Genomic DNA, 6000 nt, shown 5'->3' with positions numbered 1-6000 from the left:
TTTCAGGAGCCTGGCAACCACTTCAGTGCACAAAATCCTTGATGACAAATTTAAAGCAGGGAGCCGTGTCAGGCAAGTGATGACGAACACCGCCCTGATCCCCCAGCTACAAATATCTGAACCACAGCAGCTTTGTGGTCTTTCTGATCCCCCCTCTCCAAAGAAGGCTCAAGTCCACTTGTGCTCCGATATCAAATAACACGACCGAACATTTAGTTAATGTGCTCATGAGTGAGATCCCAGAGCCAGTGGCTGATGGCTGCACACTTTCACTCAACTGTTTATGGTGAAGAGATTAGCAGGGGTCCCCAACACACTAACACAGCCCAATGAAATCCTCCCAGTTCATTCATTTAACTTTGAGAGTGTATACATGCATATGGGTCAGTTTGGTTTCATTTGTACACTCTCAGAGATAAATGAACAAAATCTGTAATGTTGGTTTAACTGAGAATGTGGACCCATGGTGATATCTATGTTGAGGTATGTGCTTCCGACAGTATATCAGAAAAGACTTGCTAGCATTTGGAGAGATAACATCTTAGTATAATCTTGGCATGGGTGTAGATTCAGAACTAGGCTAAATTAGAGCATTGTACAAACTTGCGTCACACAGAGCTCACACTGACTAAATAGATAACAGCCGTTAATGGAGAACCCCAAATAATCCCCTGCCCTAAAAAAAAGAAAAAAGAAATGAAAAGAAAATAGAACTGGAATCTGGCAAGTAATTTATTTCTGAAGAGACAGTGAGCATGGATTATTTTCCAGCGTGCCATTGTCTCAGTAATCTGTTGTAAATGACTGTAGCTGCAATACCTGACATGTTTAAATTAAGTTCTTGTGTTAAGTTCTTATTAGTAAGTCAGAGTGTCCATTTAGTTGCATTTATACACTCTGTGACTTAAAGTAACGCTCAGGATTTACAGTAAAGATCCTTGTAGACTGGATGCGTTTTTTTCGGAAAACCGCTGCTAAAAATCTGAAAAACGCAGTAGTGTGCAAGGAGCTATAGGGCTCCATTTTCGTCACCAGTAAACCCCTTATCCCTAAACTTCTTTGCCTTTTTTTACTATTTTGCAAAACATTTCTGAATAGTTAAAATGGCCAGTCTACAAGCTCACAACGTGTCAATGTAGATTGGCTAGTTGAACTATTCAAAAATGTTTTTCAAAATAGTAAAAAAAGGCAAAGAAGTTTAGGGGTAAGGGGTTTAGCGGTGACGGAAATGGAGCCCTTAGTCTATGTTTCTCTGCAAAACTGACAGGATCATCAACTCCCCATTTTCACGATCGAAAGAGTCATTGATGTAGCACCGCATGACAAAAGGATGACCTTTTACTTCACAGAGATATAACATTATTGTCTGATTTATGATGATGATGATAGACCTATTACTTATGGCTCCACTTTCCAATTTCTTCCTTTGCATTTTAAATCAAAACCACTATATGTGAGATGTATTTTCGAATAGGCCTATATCCTTAACCTTTAATATTTCAGCTGTGTGGCGGAAAAGGAAGAAAGCTGTTAAGAGCTTTTCCATGTTTTCCTGAGACAGGTTTCTGAAGACAGGACCCTCTCACCTATACAGTCAGTGGTGGAAAGCAACAAAATACTACTCAAATATTGTTAGTACAATTTAGAGTTCATCTTTTGAGCATTTCCATATGTTTCTGCACTACATTTCGGAGGGAAACATTGTACTTTTTACTCCACTATACATTAATTTGACACAGCTTTAGTAACTAGTTACTTTGTTTGTTTTCAGATGCACATTATTTATGCAAACTATAATAAATCAACTAGATCAAGTTCCTGCATATAGACTATAGATTCAGCTACCCAGTACTATATAAAGTCATTAAAATTAAACATTAAAATGATGAACACATTAATGATCAGTAATTATAGTTCAATAACATGATCTGAAATGGTCATTCTGCATAATAATGACTACTTGATGTTAAGAATGTGATTCAAGTAAGATTTTAAATGCATGACTTGTACTTGTAACAAAGTATTTTTACACTGCAATATTTGGGCAGAGTCAGACTTAAGAAGAATGAATGGCTGCCTGCGATGAATGATTATGACTTTTTGATGATCATGTCACGTCAGTATTGATTATGATTTTGATTTTTGAAGCTTGAATGTTTAAATTGTGAAACGCACACTGATCACAAAGAAGGTGATCAGCATCACAGCTAAGTAAAGTGTTTGATCCCATTAATCAGGGGTTTTCAACCAGGTCTGGGGACCACCAGTGGTCCTTGAGGGAGTTCCAGGTGATCCCGTGGAACCCCCATCTTCCATCTGTAACTCTTGAGAGTGTAAAATGAAACCAATGGACCCCTCAAGAGTTAAATCATTGTTAAATATTACGCATTACTTAATGTAGAAGAAGTTTTTATTTTGATGAATGTTTGCCTGTTATCTCTCCTAATGGTACCACATCAGTACAGCATGGAATTGTGGAGAAATTCTTATCCAAAGATAACAAAACATGATATGTTTTGGCCGGGTCTGAGTCTGAGAGGCTAAATCTCATCTCAAATGCAGAATAAATAATGGAGTCCTGAAATGAAATGAAAAGGGTTGAAAAGTTGAAAACCTGCACTGCCATAAATGAACAAAATCTATGGGACTTGAATAAGCCTGAACATTATTTTTTTGCATAAATCTGCTACCATCTTTTGAAAGGATAAAATATAAAAAGAAAACATATATTTCCAATATCATCTCAACACAAGTCAAGTGATAGTGCTTTTAAATACAATATATTATGTATAGGTTAAGCACTCTAGCACAATACATTATGCATATAAACTCATATGGTCAATGTGACAGACAGTATAGTGCAGTCAGTCAGTCATTGACTTGAAACTTCATTCATTGCACAGGCTAATCTAGTCTCCATGCATGCAGGAGGGACATTCCACAGACCACCGAGAAAATGGCTTTTCAAACAAAAGAATGTTGAACTATACTTCTGACACTGATCCTTTGCCAACAAACAGTTCATTTTAAAGTAGACCAGAAGAGTAAATAAGGTATGAAAATAAATGATGCGCGTGTTGATAACGCCAGCCTGTCCACATTCAACACAAGACCCGCGCACTGCTGCGCGCACTGCAGTCAGTCAATCAGTGCACTAAAATGACTGCATGGTGTGGTAGGAAAAAAAATCTATTATGTGCATGAAGCATTTAGAAAATATACCCTCACAAATGAGAAGTTTGCGTTGCATTCATTCACGTAAAGGCTTAATAATACACTGTTGGGAAATAAATAAATCAAACTCACTTGAAATGCTGCAGGTACCTAGTCCGTACCTTCGTCGGTGTTAAAAAGAGCGTGGATGTATCACATTCCTTGGCGCTGCATGCATGCGTTCCCAGCCAGAAGTTTGAAAGTACCGCTGCCCTGAAAGTTTTCGGTATCCGCACTGTTTATCTTTTCCACTTTAATACGTTTCCTCTCCGCTTTATTTGATGATGTCTGCTTCACGTTCTCGATGTCAGCAGTAGCCTAAATCATAGTCAATTCCCCGGCCGTAAGGATGGCGGCGGCGCATTGGAAATCGCTCACGTCTCCATAAAAACAATCTTATTCTCTGGGAGACTACACATGTAAATCCACGAGTTGGGTGAAAATCCAGACCGTTTTGATTCAACTTCTTTTGAAGAATGTCCAGCAGGTGTTCCGTGGGACCCCCTCTGACTGCAGCACTGACTCACTGACTGACTGACACAAAGTTGTGCGTCCCATGCACTCCCAATCCTCCTGCCACCCACCCATGTTAAACCCACAGCAGGCAGTGGATCCCCCCATTAACTACTTAGATGCCAGAGAGAACAGCGCGCGCCACTCTGTATAGCCTGTTTGCATGGTGGAGGGGGTTGTATATTGCTATGATCTCCTGAAAACAATAATTTGGTGATGTCTAGGCTACTCCTAAAACGAAATATAAAACTCAGCTGAGAGGCTGACTCATTGTAAAATGGGCTGTAGTGAATCTGTACATCTAACTATAAATGCACGTTCGCCCCATCAACTTCAAATTCGACACAAGCGTTCCACCACCACCACCACAGGGTGCAACAGGACCCACGGTTGTCCAGAACCGCCCCAAAAAGGCCCCCATGCCCAGGGTCCATATATGGAGTTGGCCTGTTCTGACATCATTCTGACTCTCTGCATAGACTCCATATTTGGGCATGTCTGACAAATAACTCCATATATGGGCATAAAAGGGACACAGACATAATATCTGGGTGGGGCATGCATTTCCAACTTGCATCGTTCCAAGGGCCTACTTGGAACGATGCAGTGCCCACCTGTAGAGGCTCCAATGGGCACCACTCTAGTCTTATTAAAGCCAAATCCGTTTTTGATTTATTATTTAGGCTATTGAGACCAGCTTTGTTTTACTTTTATTGATGTAAAAAATGTAAATTGAAATTATAAAGTGAATTGGACTGTCTGTGGGTGCTGTGTGGAACAAAAAGCAGCCATGCAGGGTCCCAGAATTCCTGGGATTCCTGGCCGTCAGTTCGGAAATTTGGTGGCACACAATGTACAACGCATAGGAAAAAATGGCTGGCATTATAAAATCATGGACCAGAGGGTCTGACTTCATCGGATTTGTTTTTTATATCTGCTCCACTTATCTCAGCAGCAACACCTGCTGAGGTCTCTGCAGTCTTAACACCACTACCTGCCAACACGATGTGCATCGTGTTCCAGGAGAGAACGTGAACGAGAGCCTGGATACCTGAGGCTGAGACTTAATTGGAAATGTAACAATAGCTCTTTGTTAGAATGTAGGCTACTATGCCATGGGACTCTGACTATAAGGATATTGCCTGCCTGGGCTTGAATTCAACGTTAAATAGTCCACACTTCACATCCATGGCACCATCTTTTTTTTCCCCCAACAATATATTTTATTGATTTTCTTTTTCAAACAACAAATGACATTACATTACAGATAAAACAACAACAGCAGCACTATACTCCTCCCCCTTGGCACAATTTTAAATGACAAGTAGGCCCTACATTTACAGAGGGCTGTGACACCGCCTGACATCCATGTGACAGGGCTGTGACTGTGACAGGGCCTGACCAGGTACTGATAGCATGGTCAGTTACATGAAACACTACTCACACAGTACTGCACTGTAAATGCCCTCAATATAAAAATATAAAAAAACAAGAATGACACGCGTATCATTAACTGCCAGGTGAAACAAGCGCCCCCGTTTTTTTCCCCCCCTATTATTTTTTGTTATTATTTTTTGTAACGTGTATGTTTCTCTGTGACAACCTCCCGGCCATTGTTTGCGTTCATTTCTGACGTTCTTTTGTTGGTTCAATCACTGTGTTTTGTTGTGTAGCTCCAGTTAGCTCATAACATTAGCCGCTGTTGTGGCCATAGAGTTATACTCATAGAGTATAAAGAAGGATAGAGACTGATCTGGTGCGAAGCTCCGCCCCCTCCGCTATTCATGTCAGTGGAAGTTGGAATCAGTGGCGTTTTGAAGCACCCGGAAGGACCGTCTCAAAACGTCTACTTCCGCATTGGACCACCAAATTTTGGTGATCCAATGCGGAAGTGCAACCGAGCGCTCAATGTTAAAGCCCAGCTGCACGGGGTTTCCTCGTCATGAATCCACGGGTCCGCCTGCAGTCCTTCCTCTTACCACTAGGGCCCAGTGCTTCAACGTTGGAGCGCCTCACTGGCCCCTTGGTTATACTGCGGCGTTGCAGAGTCGGTTACCACTTCCGCGTTGCAGCCTTTCAGGGCTTAGGAGGCACTCCCATTGGCTTAGCTGGCGGCGTTTCAGAGTATGGGTTCAGACTCGGGACAGCCAATCAGGACTAGGTCCTCAAAGGCAACCCGAGCGAAAATAGGCCAGGCTTCACCTGGCAAAAAAAACAAAAAAATAAAACACTTAAGAAATAAAACAGGTTTGAAATAATTTAGCAGCAGCAAGA

The 6000-nt window shown here is 41.2% G+C and overlaps 1 protein-coding gene across 1 annotated transcript in view; it reads right to left on the bottom strand.

Annotated features, from left to right (window-relative positions):
• Positions 1 to 3718, bottom strand: part of sema3gb (sema domain, immunoglobulin domain (Ig), short basic domain, secreted, (semaphorin) 3Gb) — a 59288-nt gene extending 55570 nt beyond the window's left edge. Inside the window, exon 1 of the mRNA XM_079517833.1 lies at positions 3307 to 3718. The gene's annotated coding sequence lies outside the window, so the exon portion shown is untranslated. The remainder of the gene's footprint in view (positions 1 to 3306) is intronic.
• Between the last annotated feature and the right edge of the window lie 2282 nt (positions 3719 to 6000).

This window comes from Electrona antarctica (assembly GCF_951216825.1).
Source record: "Electrona antarctica genome assembly, chromosome: 2".
In the NCBI taxonomy this organism is placed as follows: Eukaryota; Metazoa; Chordata; class Actinopteri; order Myctophiformes; family Myctophidae; genus Electrona; species Electrona antarctica.
The sequence above is the reverse complement of the archived record's forward strand: the minus strand, read 5'-3'. Positions and strand labels throughout refer to the sequence as shown.